Genomic DNA, 25,809 nt, shown 5'->3' on the forward strand with positions numbered 1-25,809 from the left:
TCCGCAGCTCATCTGACGGCACCATCTCCCTGCCCCTGCACTCTTTGGCGGCCAGCAGCTTCGGGCATAGGGGCCGGGACAGACCGAACACAATAAGCCTAATAAGCGGTCAAGAAATATATATCAAAGCGCTAAAGGTATAAGTGGTATGAAACTTGGTGTAACCAGGTAATAAAGTGAAATTAGGGTTTAAGCGATCTGGCCTAAAACCCAATACTGAACAATTCGAAAGAAATCTTACATGGGATCATAAAACAAAAGAAAAAATATTAATAATTCAATTATTTTTACTTTAGTCTCTTCTCCAGAAGCGCAGATGATCTATTTCACAATAAGCCTAATGTTCGGCCCTCTATGCTGAAGCTGCTGGCCGCCTGTAATGCTCTGGACTACAAATCCCAGAGACGTCAAGCTTATCTCAAGGATGAGCCCAAAAAGGTGGCTGCAGTTGTGCCTATTGATATGAACTTGGCCAACTGGGCCCACAAGCAATCAGGACATTTGGGGCAGAACTGTGAGCAGCGAAGAGGATTGCCCATAACTATGGATATGATAAAGAAACTGGATAGGAAACTGTACAGTGTGTGGAGAAGTGCAACAATGGCAACTACAAAAGAATTTAACCAGGAGCATTGAAAGGGGCGAGAGGCCTGCAGAGATTTGGCAGATTGACTTCATCGGTCCCCTGCCCCGAGGAAACAATGGACTGAGATATTGTTGCAAACCGCCGAAGGGTGCGGGAGAGGGGAGATGCCGGGAAATTGGCCCTGCCGGTTGCCAATGTAACAAAACTATTCGCACTGACCGCCAATGTAACGAAAGTGTTCACAATGACCGCCAATGTAACAAATGCATACACCATACACATGCTTAAACTTACCTTGTTCTTGCTGTCTTTAGGCAGTTTTTTTCTTTTTCTTAGCAAGGGAGGGGGGGGGCGGCGACATTGATTTACGTATGAATTATCCGCGATATTTACATATGAATGGGCCACGACTTATTGATATGCAAATTACAGCGGCCCATTCATATGTAAATATGTTGGTCGGGACAGGAACAGCACCAGCAGAGAGAGAGTAGAGAGAGCTGGGTGAGGAGGTGTTTTCTGGCCTCCCCCACCAGCGCCCTCTAGTGTCTCCTGTGTGGTAGTGCCGGCTCTCCTCAAAACCAGCCTTCGGGCATAGCGGACCGGCCCGAACACAATCAGGTTGATTGTGTTCGGCCCGGCCCACCAGGCAAGTGCCCGGTTTGCTCTATGGCCAGTCCGGTCCTGCATATGAACTGGGCTTACCCCCTGAATCCAGTGCTTGGTCTGTGCACTGGTAAAAAAAGAAACCTATGAGTAGTGGGGACTGAAGTATTTTAAAGTATGGTTAGAAGTGTAATGGGTCTGCTGTGGACACATTAGCTTTAAGGGCTGAAAGTGTATTTTCCCTTTTACGGTCAAAATTGAGAAAACCCACTATACGTTTGTTATGTCTTACGAATCACGCAGCATATCTAAAAATATATATTTTTAAAATATTTTTTACCTTTTAAATGTGTTTATGTAGCAGGCCTTTGCAAGCTTCTCACTCAATTTCAATAACAGGAAACTGACTGTCCCCAAAGAAAGACTAGGGACAGACTGAGCTCTCCCTCATTAACATACAATGTTTCTAGATCTTTAACCCTTTGTTAGGGCAGGCGTTGTTCAAATCTTGTTTATAATTGATTAAGAGATCTAGCAGCACAGTACAGACAGGGCTAATTATGTTAACATTAGTCTGCCCAACACCCTTTCAGAATTGAGCATGTTTAGTGCCAGAAGCATTTTAAAGTTTTTCTTTGTCAATAAGAAACATATAATAAATATAAATTATGTTCCCCAAAAGATCAGCCGCACACAGACCAGGGTAAGTGTTGTTCAAGATTTATTAAAATGACTCCAAGCAAATTCCAAAAAGACAGATCCAAAAGAATATGATCAGCATGTACATCACCATGAATGTCTCCCGCATCATGGCAATGCCTCTCATGCGTTTCACCACCTGGGCTTAAATGAGAACTATGAGGTGAGTGCTTTTCACTCAGCCTCATAGTTCTAGCCGACCTGTGACAATGAAACTGTCACAGGTCGGCTCAGTAGATCGGAAAGTGAGTGAACACGTACCTCGTTCGCTCGCTTCTCGATCCTGTCACGGCAGGGGAGGGACTGGATTCCCCCCCTCCCCGCTCCGATCCTCCAGCGCTGACTGGCGGAACGGACGGGGAGGGGGCGGGTACAGCTGGCTCTGCCTCTAGGTAGTCAGAGCCAGCTGTCACTCACGCAGCTGGGCGGATCCAGTCGGCATCAGTTTCAGCTGCGGCGTCTCAGTATACCACGACCTGCAGCTCGCGGTATACTGAGCTTTGGGTAACGGGAGGACACTAATTAGTGTCCTCCCGTTACCCTTCGGAGAACTATGGTGAAAAGCCCTAACCCCATAGTTCTCCTTTAATCATTTGAATCAGTATACCAATTACCGATCACATGGAACAGGGAGGTACTTCACATGCATATATTGTGCACATAGACGAAAGGGTTTCACCTCTATGATTAGGCCCAGGCGGTGAAACGCATGAGGGGCATTGGCGTGGTGTGGGAGACATTCATGGTGATGTGCATGCTCATCATTTTTCTTTTGGATCTGTCTTTTTGGAATTTGCTTGGGGTCGTTTTAATAAATCTTGGACAACACTTACCCTGGTGTGATCTTTTGGAGATTGATTTGGAAAGTGAGAGGCACACTACATCCTGCACCCAGAGTGGGAATTTACTGCAGCCAAGGTTGGAATAGAGTCCTTGGAGTTTTTGAAAATAAATATAAATTAGGTGTTATCCAAATTTGGCTGCAAAAGTGGAAATACACTTTAAAATGCTGTAAATGCTTGCACTTGTGTAAAACATGGCTTATAATCCCTCTCCAGGGTGGCACACTTTAGCTGGTTATGGAGAAAGAGATTCTGCTTAGACTCACCAGTATAATTTAGAAAGCAATCTACAATATGTGACCATCTCCACGCTAATAGGGTTGTTGCTTACTGGTAAGTGGAAAGTCTAGATTTTGTGGTTACAATAACATAGGTTAAAATAATACAAAGCTCCACACCAACTGTTTAGTAGAACATGACACTACCAGTGAGTATGAATGGTAATAAGTAGTGTGTATTAGAGGGAGTGTCACCAGATGGCAGACTTGGGTGGGGGGTGGTTGAGGAATAAAGAGGAAAACATGGATAAGCTCTAATATTTCAGATTAAGCAATATTTAAGTTAGTTCTACTGGACTAAGATATGGATCATCTGTATTTAGTCATTGCTACCACTAGCACCACTCTCCCTGTGTATATGCCCCGTCAAGGCCACGGTTGAATGCAAAGCTCCTTGTCTTACCAGAGTAAAGAATCTATGATTACTTGTTTGGAATATGTATGGAGCTAATCAATACAATAAAAAGGGAAATAAGTGGGAACATCTTGGCCTTTCAACTGTCATCTTGAGCTTTCTACTTTTGAGTCCAATTGTTCCGATTCAAGGCCAGTTTGCAGATATCCATAATGGCCTGCTCTCTCATGCGTCATACATTCACATACCCTGAACTGCAAGGGGGTAGTGTAGAGTGTTGCAGGTGTTAGATACACCTGATACACTATAGATACAAAAGGGTCCTTAAAGTGTAAAGTCACAATGCCCCTACCTGATTACACTTCCCCAATACACTTGATTACAGCCAGCGCCAGATTACAGCCAGCATTAGTGTTTCCACTTTGATGATTGCAGCCAGTGACAGTGTTTCCAGTATTGTTAAATGCAGCCATCACCAATGTTTGCCTTTCTTACTTTGGGGTGTCTGTTTTCCAAAAATTGGTCAATTTGCAGATGTTTCTACTGTCTGGGCACTTCAGGGCCGTTAAAACCGTGATAAGTAGTCTGGAAATTAGGTGCATAATTTATACCCCTTAAAAGCCTGAAGGTGCTCCTTGGATTTTGGGCCCCTTAATACAGTTTGGCTGCAAAACATGTGCTATCTCCATACTCAGGCGCAGTAACTAAATATGTTTTGGGATGTAGTTGTACATATACTCATGCTGCGTATGATAATTAACTTGTTAAAATTTCAACTTTGTGAAAAAAAAATCTAATTTCTTTAACTGGCAATCCATAGTTTGTAGCCTCACAGACAAAATAATATACACTTATTTGTTTTTACCAAAGAAGCATAGCAGAATATATTTGACCTACATTTATAAAGACAAATTATTTATTTGATATGTTGTATAACAAAAAGTGAAGGAAACTTTTTTTTATTTTTTCAAAATTGAGGTCTATAGTTATGTCTATAAAAGGTATAAGTATGGTGAGGAGTTATTTGAATTATCTTATTTTTTCAGTCCCTCTAACACAGTGTCTTCCTCTGGACAAATAATCCCATATTGATATATGATCTGCTGAAGAGTACGACTGACATAACATTTTTTAAGACATATTAATTGATTTCACTGAAACCAATAACAGCTTCTCAAACATATGTAATTAATTCTGGTACCGCTCTGTTTCTAGGAGTCAGTCGGCTGCAATGAATAGAAGATACATAAGTTATGTACAAGTATCAATGATTCTTTTGGACAAAGAGAAAGTATATTTTGTATAACAAGATGATATTGTAAAGGACAACGTGGTGGGAATTCAGCTACTGACAAGCACTTCGCTACAGAGGGTTTTGTGTTTGTAGGCAATTAAAGTAGACAATGGAGCCAGCTACATTCATTCATTTCTCTTGACAACATATTGATTCTGTACTTTACAATTCCTTAAACCTCATGATTCAAAGGGGAAGAGAGAGCAATTAAACAAGGATACAGCTGTCATACTTTAGTGGTATGCCAAGTGTTTTCTGCTAATGTCTGGATGGCATTTAAATCAATAAAAACAAATAATATTTTCTTCTTGTTAAGTCAAAAAGCTGATTACTAAAAAGAGCAAAGCAATAACAATGCGCACTCAAAATGAACGCTTTCAAATATTTGTGCCAATATCCAATTCTAAATTTTTTCAAATGTATTTATTTCAGTAATGTATACTATTATAGTATTTTAGTGATGCATGTATGTTATAGCTTTTAGGTGAAGGCAGTGAACTCTCAAATGACCTAGAAAGCTAGGGCCTAATAAGCAAGATCCTACTATCACCCAACTTGCAAAGTTACTGCATTAAATAAGTAAAATTATACATTAAATAAAATTAGGATTCCAAGTGACAATAGGTATTTTGTAATGTAATCATAATCACATGTTTTTATTAAAGAAGAAAAAAAAGACATTTTAGTCACACTGAAGGATCGCTCCACCAAAAAAACAATATGTTAGTTTTTGATGTAAGCTGAAACACAACCTTACCTTTTTTACGGACATTCCCTTTTCAAAGTGAACATTCGCTTTGCTAACTGATCTGCATCTACTCCTTTAGTGAAAAAAAATAGATCTGTAAATCAAAAAGAATACTGCTCCTGCTCATAAGCAGAGACAGTTAATGATTACATGCTTCTAAAACTGCCACACTTTTGTAGACATTTTACATTTGTAGAAATCAGAGCAATTTGGTCATTGGCTGTGTTTCTTCCAATACTTGTGTACTTTTGTTGTTTATATTAACAGTTACAAATTACTTATTTAACAGACACATATTTGCTATTATATATAATTATGCATACAACTACTTACACCAATGCAAATAAGCTGTTCACTTTGCAAGTGAAACTGAGATGATGCTCTGCTGACTTCCATCATCCAATCATGTGCAAGCACTCTACTGTTTTTCTAATTTTCTTTGCATGTAAGTGGGTATTGTTTGCAAAGTGGAAATTCCCCACATTTACTAAGCTAAGGGAAAAGTCCCTCGCAAAGTGAACAGCCGTTTTGCCTTTAGTAAATCAACACCACTAAGTCAGTTAGCTATTGTTTGCTTCAGCCTTTACTCCTCCTCTTAATCTTCTCCCTTATTCTTAAAGTCAGTATTTGTTTTCCAAGCTCTGTATTAACAGTGACAGCAATATAGGAGTGAGTGGCATTCCCCAAAGCTTTTAACTACAATTGAAGGTACTCCCCGACTACTGACATGTGTATAATATATCATACAATTTGTGCTTTTGATTTTACTTTGGAGTTTTTTCTTTATGCAGTACACAGAACTGTGCAGGAATCTGTGACCTGTTGTGCTACCTTACTACAATTTTGGTTCTAAGTGTTACTAAAGCAAAAATCTGAAAAACATCTTTCTCAGACAAAAAGGAAAGTAAAACTGGCCTTCTGTGTTACATCAAACGGAGAAACAGTGCAATATCTATTTGCCTCAATATAGACAACCAATGCAATCTATTTTAGCACAACTTAGTAATCTGTTTTCTATGTTCTGATTTTTGCTTCATTGATTCAGCTTTACTGCTTCCAAAATAGAATAGAATAGAATGCATTGATTGGAGTAAGGACTGATGAAACCTCAGTATAAGTTTTCATAATAGATTTAGCCACAAGACTCCATATACTGCTTGCACACTCAGCACTAGAAACACTTAGCATATAGCAGGTATATGCATCAGGCGTTCCATTTTTGTACTTGTGTACATTCTCTGCATCTACTATTGAAGCCAAATATTACAGTTAATAGTTTCTGAAAATATCCATCCAGCTACAAATATGTTTTATAGAATATATGTATTTAGTTATCAGATATGTATATAATGGCAACAAAAATATGTGGATCTTCAGAGAGTATAAAGGATCATTTGCACATTTCTCTTGCTCCAAAAGAATTTACAGTCAAATGTCACTATTGCATTCATGTAAACACACCCCCAAAGTTGGTTTCAGTTCTGGGAACTGCTTCTAAATTCCTAGAAGACATTAAGATCAATTCACTACACTGCATTAGTTTTTTTCAAATAAACCTGTCATGAGTGAAATACAGGGTTACCCATTGCTTCTGTATTTTCTGAGTCACTGGCCTGAAACAAGTATCCAAATCAGGAAAATTGGAAACATTCCTTTATATATACTTCATTTGGTCCTGTGGATGCCCAATACACCAGAGTCATCAAGTTCAGTGAAGAGGACTGAAATTGCCTCATCTGACATAGGCTGGTAAAGAAAGTCAGTGGCTAATCTGAAGTAAGTAGAAGGAAGTATCTATGGGATGTGATGGGCAACGGGTGCAGTTAGGGCAAATTTATCTAAGCCTACACTTGTTCTTCAATCTCTAAGATATCAATCCTGGCCTCTTGTGCTTCACTTTTGGTTTTAACAATTTTTTTGTTCCTCAAATCATTAGTTTTAATGCCTAAATCTTGAAGATTGCAAGAGTAATAATAGAACAACTGCAGCTAATTCAGATCTTATTTTTTTAACAGTAGTAAAGAGCTCAGATGAGAAGATTTGAACCTATTTACCACTAGCAGGGCTTGTAAAGAGTTCAAGCATTGCTCTGAAAAGGATGAATGGAGCAGAGCTGGATATGAGAGAAAGCTCTGTGCTGGAAGATGTCTGCCTGGTGGATTCTTCAACGATCTACAGTAAAGTCTAGAAAGAGTGTGGGCCAGAATGGAACAGTTTTGCTTTTCAGGGATGCAGTCACCCCTGAAAACATAATGGGTGATAATAAAACCATAGCAAATGCACAATAATGGAAAATACCTGATGCATCACATTAAAAACTTATAAACTTATCTTATAGACACATTCTTCAGTGTTATAGCAGAAAGTTAGTATTTTAAAGTTATTCTTCTCTAGCACCTAAAATCTAGGTCAGTATATTATGTTCTTTTTTGAGTAAAGAAAAGGAGCAAATTATTTCTACTTTTTGTGTCTGTGTAGCTAAACTAAATAACTGTAATCCTCCGTGGGATGACAGCCTGTAGTTCAATGTTCTGCCATATGACTTACCTCACAAGTGGAATTACTTTAATTGCAAGGGGCAGTGTTTGGATTTGAGAGCATTCTTAGTGTAGGATTATGCCTTGACTGCTTTAAAAGGCATATTGTAAATGACATGACAAAAAGAAACAATTTAAAACATCCACCTTCACAAAATTGGCTTACCTGTAGTTGAGAAAGTAGCAATTAGACAAACTCTGTGTATTTCTGAAAGCTTATAAAATCTATGTGAACTACAAAAGCGTCAATGTTTATCGAAATTGAAAAGTAGTGCACATTACTCAGTCTACATGCAAATTTCTGGGAGCTATCCAAGAGTTTTTTATCTTTCAAAAACAACAATGAACAGGTAAAGTGAGACTTTTTCAAGTTATAATTATCATGTGTGTATTCTCGTAAGCCCTTTGATGAAATTATGGGGAAAATATATATTTTTTCTGTAGGCCATACACAGAAATGTACTTTGCTTTTCTAGTTTTTCCAATATTGTTTTCAGTAGACCAGTTTGGCAGTAGGACTAGGTATTGACCTGATTTTATAAGATGTCTGTTTATCTTTAGTAGTAAATCAGACAAATCAGTAGCAAAAGCAGGTAAAAATGGTTTAAAATATAGTGTACAGTAAAAATGAGCAATAAATCAGTTAACTGCAGGTAACCTCTTGCCGTCCGCCCGTTAAGAAAAAACGGACTGACGGCAGACTCGCATCAGTGCGGGGCAGGAAAGACCCGCTCGTTTTTACAGCCGTTAACGGCTGTTTCACATACAACCGATCAGCGGCTCTATAGCCGCCGATCGGTTGTATGGCGTGATTTTGTTTCCCGCCTCCCCCCTCCAGTGCCGCCACCCCCCCCTCCCCTTCTGACCCCTCACCTTCAATCCCGGGATCCGCTAGCCCATCTGCGGCCCAGGACCAGCTCGGGAGGGTGTCAGGAGGTAGATAGGAGGGAGCTCAGCATCTTCCTCCTTGCTGATCTCCCTCCGTGCTGTGAATGCAGAAGTGATGTAATTACATCACTTCTGCATGCACTTGTCAGTCATCTGGCTGCTATAGCCAGAGAGAAGAAGCTGATGAAGCAGATCTCTTCTTCATCCGCTTCTTTTGGGGTCCCCAAAAGGACAGTGTCCATAAAGAGGACAGTCAGTGTGCCTTTGCTAATATATAGGGGGATTGTATCCCACCCCCTCCTGACCCCTCACCTTCAATTCCGGGATCCGCCACCCCATCTGTGGCCCGGGACCAGCTCGGGAGGGCATCAGGAGGTAGATGGGAGGGAGGTCAGCATCTTCCTCCTTGCTGATCTCTCTACGTTTTTTGAATGCAGAAATTATGTGTATTACATGACTTCCGCATTCACCTGTCAGTCATCTGGCTGCTATAGCCAGAGAGAAGAAGCTGAGAAAGCAGATCTTTGCTTCATCAGCTTCTTTTGGGGTCCCCAGGTGACATTAGGGGTCCTAGGGACCCCTAATGTCTCCATAAAGAGGATCTGCCAGTGTGCCTTTGCTAATATATGGGGATTATATCCCCCTATGTAATAGCAATAACAATAAGTGTAAAAAAAAAAATCTAAATAAAAAAAATTAAAGTTACAAATAAAAAAAGTAAACCTCCCCCAAAATGTTTGAATGTGTGTCAGATGCGTCAGCAAAAAAGACAATTGCACTACACATGTTACATATCGCCACGAACGTCGGAGTGAGAGCAATCATTTTAGGGCCATCAATCGCTGATAACACTAAAGTGATGAGCGGTAAAAGCTTTTAAAGCGTCGCCTATGGACAATTTTGGGTAATGTAGTTTGAGGTTTTGCGCGCGTACACAATTTTAAGGCTTGACGTGTTTGGTGTCTTTTTACCCGACGTGACCCCGTCTTTTATATTTTACCAAAACATTGGGTAATAATAAAGGTTTTAGAATTTAATATAGGGGAAACAGTTTTTTTTTTTTCTGTAAATTTTCCTTAATATGGTAAAAAATAAAAACCCTAGTGGTGATTAAATACCACCAAAAGAAAGCTCTCTGTCCCCAAAAAAGGGTATAAAATTCATTTCAGTACAGCGTTGCATGACGGAATAAATGTCAGTCAAAGTACCGCAGCGCTGAATACTGAAAAATGGCCTGGATGTGAAGGGGGATTTACGGTAACACCCTGGACTTCAAGTGGTTAATATGTATAATTAATATTTGATTCCTTTGAAAGCCATAGCCATAAGATCATTCCTTGAAGTTTCATTCCCAGAAAGACATGGTGTAAAACCATGCATTATCACCATACAGTTAATAAACATGCAGAACTAACTACAAATGCTCTTACATGGCCACATTTCTGGGCAGCATAAACCATATTGATTTCACTGTTTTTTTTCTTCCCCTACTCATTTACCACACAGCAGATCTTCTTCAGTAGAGATGAGGTTTGGTTCAGAGACACCTTGGGTATAAGACAAATCTCCTGGTTTTGCAGTTTGGTGAATTCATGGCTGAAAATTTGAACCAATAATGTACTATATACCCCCTATTTCATTAATCAGATATGTCCATGAGAGCCAATAATCGATTCAAAAGGGTGCTCAGCAGCCATATTGTCAATGTGTGTTGGAAGACATACTTTGCTATACAGTGGTAATCAGTACTGTGCTATAGAGTTATATACAGTGTTATATTGTGCTTTAGATTGCAGTGTAGTGCGCTACTTACCCTTTTGTAGCCACTGTGTTTACAGTTTCATAGACCTAACTGTCCTTCTTGGGATTCTTTTTTTTCTGTTTCAGCAACAAGTGTGTTTGTCTGCTAGCCTAGATGCCACACCTTTACTCCTTTTTTTATTTTCTGATTAGTGTTTTTTTTTCATTTAATGTGTTTCTATTTTATTTTCTGCTATGACTATGGTATGGAGAGCTTTTGTTTTGGCTGTCAATAAATGGAATCTGATCAAATAAAACAGGGCACTGCAGTTCAATGGTCACAAATGGGGGAACAGTGGTGGTCGGTGTGCTAAGCTCCTTGGAACAGGGAGAGTAGCCCCATATAACATATAAATGAATACACAAGGATAAGGAGCGCTACTACCTTGTTGAGGGATGTAAATTAAAGGAGAACTATGAGGTGAGTGCTTTTCACTCACCTCATAGTTCTAGCTGACCTTTGACAATGAGACTGTCACAGGTCGGCTCAGTAGATCGGGAGGTGAGCGAACATATACCGGCGTTCGCTCACCTCTCGATCCTGTCACGGCTCTCTGCCGTGTCAGGGGAGGGGCTGGATTCCCCCCTCCCCGCTCCGATCCGCCAGCGCTGACTGACGGAACGGATAGCTGGCTCTGCCTCTAGACAGGCAGAGCCAGCTGTCACTCACGCAGCTGGGCGGATCTCGACATCGATGTCGGGATCCGCTCCGGCGTCTCAGTATACCGCGAGCTGTAGCTTCCCTTTAAAACACCAAAAAAGAATTCAGGACCTCTGGGTGTTTGCTATCGAGCATATCTCTACACATCTATCTCCATCTGATTGATTTAATTTGCTCTGCAAAAGAGAAACGTTCTGGATTTACAAATTAAATACCTTGACACCAGTTGGTTTAAATGAAGAAATTGAGGTTCACACCATTCTTTAGCCCCTTTGTAATATCCACCCAGTATGCTTCAGAACACGAGAAGATAAGGAGCCCTCTATTCTCTGAATCTCTATGACTCCATCCAAAAGTACCATGCTATCTAGAGCCACTCGTTTATGTCCTTGCGCTCGTACATCTATACATGCGTGGTTGGGGAGGCGAGGGCCACGCATGCGTGGATGCATGATGGCATGTACATTTTTAAAACACTCCAGTTATGTGTGTAGATGCACACATGTGTATGGGCACATGGGGATGCACGAGTGTTCTGCAAACAGCACACATAGATGTCTATGGGTCCATATACCCATTTTTAGCTTTAACCGATGAATTAACCATTGGTTAACTAGATATAGGGTCCAATTTTTCCTATTGGTAGTATTTTGTTTTTTTACACACTCCACATGATTAATATGAGCATCTAGTATCTCATTCACAAAAAAATAAGTGGAAGAATCTCCAAAGTAAACAGTAGTTCCATTGCTTTCAGTTCCCTTTACAATTGTATAGAGTAGTATAATCTTTCAGGGGACAAACTCTCTAAAGACACACTCAAGTCAGATTTAAAACTGTTGCGCTGAAATTCAATCAGGGCTCACAGCTAGGGGTGAGCTCCAGGTTTGGTCTAAATTTTGCTTGTTTGGAGGTTTGGCGTACAGCCTGAACCAAATGTGTGCTCTGCCAAGCCAAATCTACAGCTCATTGTAAACAAAGGGGCAGGGATGGTGGCTGACACATAAGTAAAAGAATGTGTGGAAATTATACCAGATCCTTCAGGTCAAAATTATACCAGATCAGACAGGCCTGTAAGGAGGAACCCCAGGCACAAAAAAAGGAAAAAAGTGTAGGCTCCCCCCCCTTCCCAAATCCATACCACTCCCTTGTCCAAGCATGCAGCCTGGCTGGCCAGGAAAAGGGGGGGGGTGGGTAATCATCCTATCCCTCCTTCAAACCATACCAGGTCACATGCCCTCAACATGGGGACATGGGGAGGGTACCTTTCCAGGGGGAACCCATTGTAATGAGGCAACAAAACAAAAAAATTCAAAAAAACAGACATGCTGATTTTTTTTTACAATGCAGCGCATCACAACATGTGTTACCATGCTTTGCGCTGCTTTTGAAAATGAATGGCACCACAACATGCCGATGCATGTAATGTTTTTGTAACACAACAGTGTGAATGGACCCTGAAGGATTTCAGTGAATGCATGTTTGTGAATTTCAGAACACTGCAATCCCTGATTTAACGTACCTCACTCTTTAATACTCAGTCTTTTATTTGCTTCCTGAAGATGCTCTTTGAGTATAGGTCTTTTTATATCCTTTTTGGATCTATTTATAATATACTGTATGCAACTGAAGTTTATATGAATTTTAACTTTTATACTGAATTTTACTTACACACTGAGTGGCCAGATTATTATGACCACCCCATCAGTACTTTGTTGGGCCACGAGATGACTCCACGAGATGACTTCGTTGGGCCGCCTCCTGACTCCACGAGATGTTGAAAGGTGATGCAAGGAATCTGACACTGCACTGTTGCCCTTCTGTTGTCTTGTACCAGTCTTGCCACTCTCCGTTCTGCCCTAACATTGACTAGTCGCTGACGGCCACAATTCGCACGTTCAGACCCAGATTTTCGGCTGACAGTCCAGTCTTTAAACACTTTAACAGCTGCTCGTGAACATTTCACGAATTCTGCTGTTTTGCTGATACTCGCTCCATTGCTCCGAGCGCCAACAATCACCCCACGTTCAAAGGCTGTTAAATCGCGTTGTTTACGGCTTCCATATCCCATTCGATGCAGTATACGGCAAACAGTGCGTTCAGAGATCATTTGAGGGGATCCCTGATTAAGATCTGCAGTAAGTTGATGCACTGTTGCCCTTCTGTTGTCTTGTACCAGTCTTGCCACTCTCCGTTCTGCCCTAACATTGACTAGTCGCTGACGGCCACAATTCGCACGTTCAGATCCAAATTTTCGGCTGACAGTCCAGTCTTTAAACACTTTAACAACAGCTCCTCTTGAACATTTAACGAATTCTGCTGTTTTGCTAAGACTCGCTCCATGGCTCGCGCCAACAATCACCCCACGTTCAAAAGCTGTTAAATCGCGTTGTTTACCCATATCTTCAGAAAAAAAATCACTTCTACTGTCGTGGTAAACAACCTACTTCCCTATTTATAATGGTCTGGCCCTCTAGCAACTTCAGCGCAAAATTATAGTTAATTAGCCTACAAACGTCAGGTGGTCATAATAATCTGGCCACTCAGTGTATAGGAAATTATAAGTGATATAACCGAATATAACTGTGTGGTTCACGCATTATGGAATGCAGTAATTCTAAAATCACTTGTAAATCCTTCAAAATGTTTTCTATTCTGTGGATTTAATGTAAACTTTGCAATCTCCCCAGTCAATGTTCTTTTAAACCCACTGAATTTTGCTTGTCTTGTTTCATAAACCAGCGCTGATGGATTTTCTTGTGCTATACTTAAGAAATATAAAAATGAATTTATACTGGTCAATGAGGGGCAAGAAAGAAAGTGGTGTAATTATGAATTGGGTGAAACATTTGACAGCGACTAAATCTAATTACATATCTGATTTTGTGTTTAAAGATGCATGGCATGACTCATTTGAATTATAAGCTGTGGAAAGAAAATTGATGCCTCATACTCTTTAATATCAGGACAGCATTTATCAAGAATTTAATTACTGGTATTTCAAGAAATATCGAACAAGATAGGACATGCGTCTGTCCATAGAAGATTGTAAAATGGTACGAAAGGCATATTTTAGCTTCTGATAAAATATGGCAGACATTTAATATGGTATTTTAGGAGTAATAGGTAAAACAGATCATAGATAGACATGAGTACTAGAGCCAATTATATACGTTGATTTGCATATATTATATTTTGCAGTAACCACTCATAGGTATAATAATATTGGCATTGTTTTTAAGCTACTGAGTTCTGTAATCAGTGGGCTTGTTTCACAAAAGCAAAATAAGAAAAATTAGTGAAAGTGGAACTTTACATAAAAATTTGAAGTGTGCAAACAGACAGGCTTTTTATTGCAAAAGAGCTATAGTATGACAGTTCTGCAATAAAAGGAATCTTACCTGTCTATTCACAATCTTCTTGACAATGTACATGCAAGCACGAGAGTTGCATAATCCCAGCAAAAAAAAAATCAAGAAGGCCAAAGATCCCAAACCCAGAAAAAGACTTGGCAAAGATATCGGCACCAGCAAGGGAGCTCGTGGATGTCGCATCACTCAAGCGAAGGTGTATAGCTCCACATTAACATATGACAAGGAGACTAAAGCCCTACTGACTGTGTGCTTATCTAACTACAAACTGCTCATATGCTTTGTTTTATATTTACTTGACATACACGCTATACCACTATACATTTCATTGAGGTACACTTACAAACAGACATGCAAAGATGCTTAAACTGACACAACAGTTTGCTAAGCAAAATCTGTTTTTAAAAAAAAATATTTTTTTTTTCTAGAGAATGATTTTTGGTGTATTTAGGTCAGTTAAGTTTATTTCTTGTAGTGTTTTTGTATTTTTTTTTGTGCATGCAATATATTTTTGTTGACCAGTGCTTTAAATTAAGGGGGTTATTCACTAAAGAACTGAAGGATCCAGCCGTAGCTTCGGCTGATCCATCGGCTCTCTTCGGCCGCCGGAGCCCTTTGGTTTAGTCGAACTGAAGCGCTGCTGTACGGGCTATTCACAATGGCCCATACAGCAGCCGAAGGTGGCCGAGCTGCTCAACCGAGCTGAAAGCATATGCTTTGGCTTGACTGAGCCGGAGTGATACCCAAGGCAAGGCAAACGGCCGGCCGTTCACCCCACAAATGACAGCTGGGCAGAGCCAGCCGTGATCTGATCGCCCAGTTGTAATGACAGATCAGCGTCCCCGACCTGGAGACGCTGATCTGTCATTAAACAATATCAACTGATCGGAGCTGGCCGTGACGTCACGGCCGGCTCCACCCAGTTGTTATTTATTGGCCTGGTCCTGCTAGAAGACTCTAGCAGGTTTTGGCCAATAGGAAACAGTTGGGTGGAGCTAGCTGTCACTGCTAGCTCCGCCCAATTGTTTTTTTTCTGAGCCGGAGTGAATAGCCGAACGTCCTTCAGCTCACTTCACTTCGGCTGGCTTATTCACTGGGCTGCCCCCTAAATGTATATATATATATTTTGTTTTTATTTCGGTCTGTTTTTCTCTCTCTAAATAAAAAGCCGGTGGCACAAGAACTGGCCCATAATACCGTATATACTCGAGTATAAGCCGTCCCGAGTATAAGCCGAGGTACCTACTTTTACCCAAAAAAACTGGGAAAAAGTATTGACCCGAATATAAGCCGAGGGTGGGAAATGAGGCAGCTACTGGTAGATAGGAGACTGCCAGATGACCCCGCTCGGAGCGCCGCACACCGGAGCAGCAGTGACGCGACGCTCGGCGAAATTGCACAAAACCTTTTGTTTTGTTGTTCCCTACTCAGCTGAAAAAAACTATTCCTAGATATCAGAGAACAGTTTGACTTGCATCTATCCAGCTGTCTTTTTATGCTTTTAGGTTAAGGCTCTGGTCACATTTAAGGGCTAAATTTTAAAGCAGTGAATGTTGGGTGCATATTCCATTTACTGTTTTAAAAATATACAGCATATACCGCATGTAGTGTTTGCTCAGTCATCAGGTAATTATACAGAAAACTGACATAGCAAAGCTGATTTACTATAGGATTTAAAATATGTTCACAAATACATTTCCCAATCATGTGAAAAGAAAATCCCCATTTACTTAATTTTTCTGCACCTGATTCAATAGTGGCAGTGAATGTTCATTTAATTTATTCAGGGTTATTCACGAAAGGGTGAAGAGTTTGGAGAAGGCAGGAGAAGTGAACAATCTAGGACAACATAGCTGAACTGGAAAGTGAGCTGAATTAGATAATTTTTCCAAATTAGCTATTTTGGTCTAGATTGTTCACTTCTCCTGCCTTCTCCAAACTCTTCACTCTTTTGTGAATAACCCTGTTGGTGTTAATATTCTCAAACCTTTTAGTAATTCATTCTTATTACCGTATATACTCGAGTATAAGCCGTCCCGAATATAAGCCGAGGTACCTAATTTTACCACAAAAAAACTGGGAAAAAGTATTGACTCGAATATAAGCCGAGGGTGGGAAATGAGGCAGCTACTGGTAAATGTACAAAATGAAGATAGATAAAGTATGTAATTATAGCAGTTTACATTGTATTGTGTGTATTCTGTGTGAATGTCATGTTTGCACTTTTGAATTTCCCGCCGGCTCCGACCCCCGCTTTGACGCCCGAAAACGAAACTGAAAGCCAAATGCCGGCATTGGCCGAATGCCGGCATTGGCCGAGCGCACACAGCAGAGGACACCATGGGCTCGCAGGGACAAGGTAAGTGACACTTTTGCGCAATCCCAAGTGTGGCTCGGGGTTACGGCTCCTGGTACTGAAAATTACGCCCGAGCCTGACTCGGGAATACCGCCAGGGAGGTTAAAATAAGTCAGAAGTCTTACAAAAATAATCACTTGAGTCCCTGAGTCTTTTCCTGCCACTACTCCCTTTAGCCCCAACAATATTTTATTTTCTAAGCTTTCTATAGACAAAAATAAAATGTAACAAACATAAAAAAAAATCCTGTGTGATCAGCAAAGTGTACAAGATGGGACTATAGACAATACTTAAACATTCTAAATAACAGTTCTCCAACTGTCAGCAACTTGACTGTTGCTCCTTAAAGAGGCAGCACGAGTAAAAACTGACAGATGGAAACGTTACTCTACAGTAAGTGCACGTTAGTGTGCAAACATATATTATTTTATTTTTTTATTAAACAGAACAAACAAACAAATATATGTTATGGTTGCCATAGTCCCACATTGTGAGCATTGCAGGATCTTCTGCTCCCATTTCATTCTTTTTTTTTTCAATTTCACACATGTTTTAGTGGTTCCCTGAAAGCAATGTAATAAACGAATTACCAAATATGAAAAACAAACTTTAAATATTAATGATAAAGATTTTTTTTTAAATGATCAGAAAAATAATAGCTATGGGCAGAAGGAGAGGAAGAAGGGTCATTTGGGTTAACTAAGAGTTAATAGAGGTTAAAAAGGAACACATTTTTATAAACCATTTTATTGCTTTTACAATTGACTTAGCTTCTGTCTATTTTGCTTTTCTACTTAATTGATTGTTTTCATTATTTGCAGTACAGCAAGGAAACCCAAAGAGTAGTATACTAATGTGCTCTTTCTAAATTATCCTTATAGACCACAGACTAAGCAATAGCATGCAATGCCTAGCTGCAGCTAGCAAAGCAAGCAGGATACTATCCTCTATTAAAAGAGGGATTTTGCAAGTGTTAACAACATTATTCCTCCACTTTGTAAAACACTGGTTCTGTCTCATCTTGAATATGTGATTCACTCTTGGTAACCAATCCTCAGGAAGGATGCCCTTGAACTAGAAAAAGTTCAGAGAAGGACAACAAAATGTAATAAGTGGAAATGCAGTTATGAAGATCAACTACAGAAATTAAATTTATTCTCTTATTGTTCTTGTTCTCTTTTTTTTTTAGCACAATGTCATTGCTGAGCCTGATGAAGGGGACCCTGCTTGGCCCCGAAAGCGCTAGTTCTGATGACATTACGTTTTACATAAACAAGCACTTTGGACTACGGTACTCTTGGTGTGCTGGTTACATCAATTTACCTATATTATCTGGTGGCGCCATCCGCAGTCATTACAAGCCCCCCCAATTTGTGGGGTTTTCCGGTAAGGAGTGTGACTAGGCAACTCTACGTTTGTTCCTGTGTGTGGAGACAGACACTGCTTACTAGCACACACAAGGGTGAATCCATAGGACCCTGCAAGGGAAAACCACCCTAAAACAGTATTTTACGACAAGTGCTCAGGGGCCCAGCTGATTCTGCAGGAAACTAAAAAAACTTTTAAACATCAAGGGGCAGCATTCTTTGTAAGTTATTTAATCAGCATTTAAAAAACATCTGGAGCCGAAGCTCCAGCAGCTCACCCTTATTCACATAGGGGACGAATGGCAGTGAAGGAATAGCTAAATACCGCCAAGCGCTATCTCCGCGGACAGAGCAGAATAGAAAATCAATAAAGATAGTAAAAAAAAAAAAAGGGTTAAATATTTTAAAAATTGTAATTAAATAGTAAAATTTAAAAATAAATACTTTTTTTAAATAATTAAAAAAATTGGGTGGAGCTAGCAGTGACCGCTAGCTCCGCCCAACTGTTTCCTCTTGGCCAGCACCTGCTAGAGTCTTGTAGCAGGTTCCGCCTAGTTATTGTTTAATGACAGTTCAGCGGCCCCAGGTCATTTGGGGACGCTTATCTGTCATTACAACTGGGCAGAGCCAGCCTGAGATTGTAGCTGGCTCTGCCCAGCTGTCATTTGCGGGGGAAAAAGGCCAGCCTTCAGCAGGCGGTTCGCCCCGCTTTTGCTGTCACTTTGGCTCAGTCGAGCAGAAGCATATGCCTTCTGCTTGGCTGAGCCACTCTGCCGCCTTCGCCTGCTGTACGAGCTATAGTGAATATCCCGTACAGCGGCCCTTTGGTTCAACTGAACCAAAGTGCTCCCGCAACCGAAGCGAGCCAAAGAATCAGCCGAGGCTATGGCTGGATCCTTTGGCAGCTTTGTGAATTACCCTTTTAGTCTTTATAGATAATATGGTGATTTCTGGATTTGATCAACTGGCAGCTCAAAACAGACCTTGAAAAATATATCTAAGAGCCTCTCAAATAAAATTTAAAAAAACACTAAATAAAAGCTGAAGAAACAAACCATTTAAAGAAAATAATTACTTTGGGGGGACCTTCAAAGAGGTGGTACCAACCTGTCAAAAACAAAGGGGTGAAGGCCCACAGTGGAACATATAAAACCATACAAAAATACAAACAATTAAGCTGACTGGCTGTGGCAGCATATCAGCTGAATGCAAATGATTTTAAAACGGTGTTAATGTTTTAAAATGTTGTATTTTTTTCATTTAGAATCTGTAATTAGAAATGTACATGAGTTTAGTCATATTTGCTCATTACATAGACGGTACTTCCTGCTGATCCTCTTGTTTGTCTGTCTGGAAAAAAAATTCTAATGTTCCATAACAATGCTGAGATATGCTTTACTGGCTCATTTAAATTGTGTCTTTTAATTATAAATGTTTTGATATCTGTGTTTAACACTCCAGGACAGCTAAGATGTATTTTAAGAGTTTTAAGAAAGCTGCAGAAACCTTATTAAAAGCCTTGTTAATGCTTGCCTGAGCACACCTATTCAACAATCTTTTCAAGTCGATATCTACATGGACTAGGGGGTCTATTCACAAAGCTGCCGAAGGATATGGCCGTAGCTTCGGCCGATCCTTCGGCTAGCTTCGGCCCCAGGACCCCTTCGGTTCAGGAGAACCGAGGGGGGTGCTGTACGGGCTATTCACAATAGCCCGTACAGCTCCCGATCAGAAGGTCACAAAAACAAGACAGACAATCAACCAATATTAAATGTAAGTGATTAAAATAGAGGAATCAACTACTAGCTTCTTAGAGTTTGCACAAAGTCCAATTTTTATTTTTCATCTCTTCCCAGTTTACATATTCTAAATGTAAGGGCCACTAAATATACATCTCCACTTGGCATCTGTAGGTATGTAATGTGTAGACCAGGGCCAGAGGCGGCTCTTTAATTAGGCAAATTAGGCGGTCGCCTTAGGCCTCGCGCTCCCGAGGGCCTCGCGGCCGCCTAGTTTGCCCTGTCAGGACGGCACATCACTCGCTCGCAGCCAGGTAACGTTGTGAGCTCTCAGCCCTGTCAAGCGGAGTTAAGGCCAAGGCAGGGTAGGGGTTAGGTGGGGCATCTGGTGGCGAGTAACTTTTAAGGCCTGGCTAGTAGCTCAAGACTTGAAATTTTGAGCCCTGGTGTAGACCATAGTATGATGACCTGTGTAAGGCTAAAGTTCTTCTGAAAATCCTTCCGTGTCTCATACACCGGAGGATATGACAAGAACAGTATCAATCTCTGGCATTCTGAGCACAGACAAGGTTCATGGTGTACTATATCTAGGAAATGCCTACTTTGATCATAGCAGGTGAACTGTTCCCAATGGAAATATCAGTCTAAAACAAATCAACACTTTCATTTATCGTATTTCCGTACTCTCAGAATATCCTGAGAAAGATAGAAAGACAGAAAGAATTTAGCTGTTTACCTGCTGTTCCACTTTAGCTTTCAGTCAGCTAATGTTGAGACATTTTTTTGCCATAAAAAAGGAAGGGATTATTGAAATAATAATGGGGAATTTACATAAATAGATTGGGCTTTGAAAAATATCAGAAAAAAGCATAAAAAGGAAACAAACATACTATACAGGTTAGCTATTTACAACCATGCAAATAAGAATGTGCAAAATTTAGCAACCCATAGCCACGTATGAAAAATCATGCCTTATTTGAACTGTGTTAGAAGCCTAAGGATTTGTTCACACCAGCTGGCATGCATGTGTGCTGGTGGGAGTTTTGTGGGGGTGGTGAGGGGTGATGACACTTTATTCACTGTGGTAAAACAGAAGCCACATCTAGGCTTAGCACTATGGTGAAGCTGCCACAAGAAAGTCAAATATGGTGGGGGTTATCTGACTTTCCTTGTACTGCCATCTTATGTTATGGAGAGAAGAAAGGATGGTGTTCTGTGTCAATAGCCTCACCCAAGGACATGATTCTGCCCACAGTATCACAATGTGGCAGTGCGCATGTGCTGGTTGCCAGCTCCTCTGTGCATGTGCCAATTGATCCTCTCCTGAATCCAACTGCACATGCGCCATTTCCACTCAGACATGGGGTCCAATGGAGGATGAGATGGTGATTGCACCACACCCTCTGGGTGTGTGCAGCACTACTTTGGGTGACAAGCAGCCCAATGAGCACTTAGGTATCCACATCAATGGGTACAAATCTGTATTACATACACAATACTTACCTATAAGTTATACGCACCATATATCTTGGATGATTGCAGCATATATTTTGTACATGAGTTTCATTTTGGCAGGAGATTTATTATAGCATGGACACAGCATTTATGTACTAATGGCTTGGTTGTATTAATGATTGGTTATTGATTGTGCACTTGTGTGTTCATGTTTGCTGTCTTCCTCACTTGTTATCACACTTTCTGCCTGATGATGGGACTGTATAGGGTCCTGAAATATTGAATTTCTTGTGACACCATGTATATCTAAGCGCCAATAAAGACTTTTTGAAATGGAATCATCGGTGTGCTGGTGACTTTCTCTACTCGCCATATGTGTTGCTCCTCAATAAATATAGTACAGTTATTGAGCATTGTCATAGGACAGAAAGTGTTTTTGGCAGGATCACCAGGTGAACATAGAATATGAAGACCAATAAGAGAAAACGAATGCAGCCACCATATCTGCTTCTACTACTCGCACCTTCTACTACTGTACACAGTAACCACCTTCACGGGATTTTCCAAATTTTCATTGAAAGCAGGTACAAAATGTAACGTAATATATCAATGTATATGCCAAAATGTTGAACGTTTTTGACATTTGTTTATTAATTTAATTAATGTTATTTAAAACAGAAAGTTTCAACAAATAGGGATTGAGGTACCTTAATAAATATTTGTCATAACCTTAATATAACTTATGCACGCTGTACAGTTTTGTCAACCCATGCTGATCGTTCATATTAGCAATCTGTGAAATGAATATATTTGCATAGGAACAGGCTATTTACATTTTATTTCCTTGATTAGAAGGAAATATTTAAAGAATTGCTACATTAAGGGTGTTATGTAAAAATCTGTAGAGGATTATGTTAAATTTAAATATCTTTGACTTAATTATAGTTGCACTTTGAGCCAGCAATAAGGGAACCAGTTGATAACCAGATATCCAGATATCTTAACATTTTACTGTAAGCATCTGTTATCTTGTGTTGACCTTTGAATACAGAAGTTAAAATCTTTATATAAGCAGCAGACCTCTTCAAAAAGAACCCTGGAGACCCCAATGGGGCAGTCTGGCTGAAGACAGTGCTCGCCCTTTCACAAACATGAGTCTTATAAAAGGCCATGTTAAACATAAATTCATAGAAATTGGTTCCATAGCACGCAGATAACCTCTATTCCGTGATAACTACCTGGATTGACTTTTTTTTTACTGAAAGGACCAACGTTCATAAGTGTTTGATCGGTGAACGAAATGAATGCCTGCAACCATGGATCTATAACAGCCAAAAGTTACACTGTATTTATATGTAGTATATGTACTGAATACAAGAACCTTTTGCAAACTTGTTGTTAACTACTGCCAGCAGCTCATATTTTTCAGATACAGTAAGGTTAACTGCATAGCTGAGACTCTAACTACTCTGCATTAAATTTTGGCCGCCGAAAAATCCTGGCCAGTTTTGGTTAGAATGCAATGAATCCCACTTTAAAAAAGGTGTAGCAAACAATTATTATTTTCCAAGTACCAATTAAGGTGTACCATAATAACTCTCAACAGAGCACTTGGATAAATTATATTCAGCTGATAGGGCTAGTCAATGGCTCTTGCTGCTGTGAATCACTAACTTTATATGACCAGTTTTCTTTTATTTTTAATTTTTCTTATAGGTTGGGTTAATGTAAGTCCGGGGAAAGTACAGCCGTACCTGTGGCTTTGCAAGTTCAGGTTAGCATGTAGCCCCATGCAGCCATGTCCTGTCATTGAATGGCAACAGATGGCATTTAATATCTGCATAGGCGTAAGCCTCCACTGTGGTAGCCAAAGGACAGTGGGTACAAAGTTCTGAGACAACATACCAAGGAAAGGATATAATTGTAAAGAATAGGAATGAACAATTCTATATACACCGGAACACATAAGTGGTGCCAAGGCAGGAGCCACAGGACTCAGAGTTGAGGTACCGTACAAATGTCAGGAAATCAGAGAGTGTGTATTGCTGAGTGCATTGTAAAGTATTGAGGAGAGCAATTAGAGTGAAGTGCAGTATGAACAGGTGCAGATATGAGTGGGTCTAGCACAGACAGATCGGAGAGACCTGTAGAGGCTACTGTGGACAGTAAGGAAACAACCAATGAAGTTTGCTGTGCAAACAGTGAGAAAATAGCTGGCAGAGACTATAGTGTGAATCATGGGGGGAGCTGGCAGAAAACTTAGCATGGATGTGCCAAACAATTTTGAGTTAGATAATCAGGGAAGGGTTGCCAGAGAACATAGTGTAAATGCATGGAAGATACCAGAGAATGCATACAGAAGTTGGGAGGAGCTGCCAGAGAATGCAGAGCAGACAGCGTGGGAAGAGCTTTGCCTTAGGAGGCAGTGCAGAAACTGGGGATAGGTGCGACACTAGCGTGCAGAGATAATGTCAGGATGTTTACACTGCTGAGGGAACCATGTGTGGTGGGAATGTAGCTCCCGATGATAAAGTATGTGTCTATCAAGGTGTGGGCACCACTGAGTGTGCAATATGTGTACAGGGGACCTCTCAGTGTTTCAGTGCAAAAGTATGGAAGGGATCAGCTTTCAAGAGGCATGTGTCCTGCTTTATTTATTCCTTGTGTCAGATTCCTCCAGCAGCGGAAGGGAAACAGAAACACAGACAGAATTTCTAAAAGGCATGTGGGAAAAACAGCCAATCTGTAAAGGGGTTCTCTGGTCTAATGAATAAAGCTGAACTTTTTGGCCAAAGCACCATACATAATAGTGGCTGATTGATTTAAGGAATAGAGACTGTTAGCCTAACAAAGTGAATGTTCATCTTGGAAAGTGTTTAATAAGTTTAAATATGTTTCCTTTTACCTTTGTCTTGAGCTTTCAAGTAGTGGTCAAACAGCACTGCTTCCACGCTTATCAACAGGTTGTTTTAGCATTCTTTGACCCTTAAAGGTCCTCCATATTTTCCATGAGCCCTCTCAAGAGGAAGAGAAAACAGGAGATTTATGTGCTCCATTTTGAGGACTGTGTGTGAAGGACAAACATTTGCAGGAGTCAGCAATAATCTTTGGCATATGTTTGGTAGATAACTTAAGCTATGCTTCCTCTTAGTAGCAGCATTGATGGTAAGGATTGCAGTTTACTAATAGCATGCATCTGCCACCCCCTTTAGCAGTCACTGTGTATTTGTACATACTATGAGGTCTATTTATAAACCATATGCAGAGCCTTTGAGACTCTGAATCTCTGTGAATGTCCATTCTGTGCTAATAGATGCACAAAACAAACATTCTTGTATATTTCTTTAAAAGTCGAATGTATTTTTGAATGTTATCTTGTAATACTGCATTATGGCCACTGATAAGCAGAATAAATACTATTTTCCTATACTACTCAGTTCTATCTAGTTGCCATAATGCAGTATTACAAGGTGACATTCAAAAATACATTCAACCTATAAAGAAAATATACAGTGGGTATAGATAAGAATCACTCCCCTTTAAAATAATCACATTTTGTTGCTTTGCAGCCTGAAAAGACAGACACAGTTTTTGTTTTATCCGGCTGTATTTACATCCAGTTCAGTTGTGAAAAACCTCACCAGCATGACCAAAACACAGCGACGTAACATTTCCTTTACTGCATTGATGACAATACAGTTAAAAGTTGGCCCACGGCGCCTGTCAGAATACAATGCAAACAGCAGCGATTCCTCGATTAACATGCTGTTTGTGATGGAGGAATTGTGTCAATTTTTTTCGTTCAACGGGGTCATTGCGGGTTGAACGAAAAAAAAATTGATAGGTGTATAATCAGCATTACACTATTTTTTTTAACCATATATGTGTACATTTTTTGCATTTGTAAAGTTCTTTCATTTTTCTAGTTTTCATTAAAAGAAAAAAAATACACAATTTTCTTTAAAATAAACTTTAATTTGTAAATAAATAATTTTACCATGCTTGTGCCAGAACCAAATTTTAATACCACCATAAATGGGACATTTGGCAATTTGTTATCTGCAACTTTTATCTAAAACTTTGTTTTAAAACTAATTCTAGTCAAACAAAAAAAATTATTTTGGCAACATGTTATTAAATTGGAAATATTTTTTTAAGACACTGCCAAACGAAAGCCTCTTTGTTCTCTCTCTCTATTACTGATCACACCAAAGATATACTAATTA

This window comes from Nanorana parkeri, unplaced genomic scaffold (genome assembly GCF_000935625.1).
Source record: "Nanorana parkeri isolate BGI_ZX_2015 unplaced genomic scaffold, ASM93562v1 scaffold100, whole genome shotgun sequence".
NCBI classification, from domain to species: Eukaryota; Metazoa; Chordata; class Amphibia; order Anura; family Dicroglossidae; genus Nanorana; species Nanorana parkeri.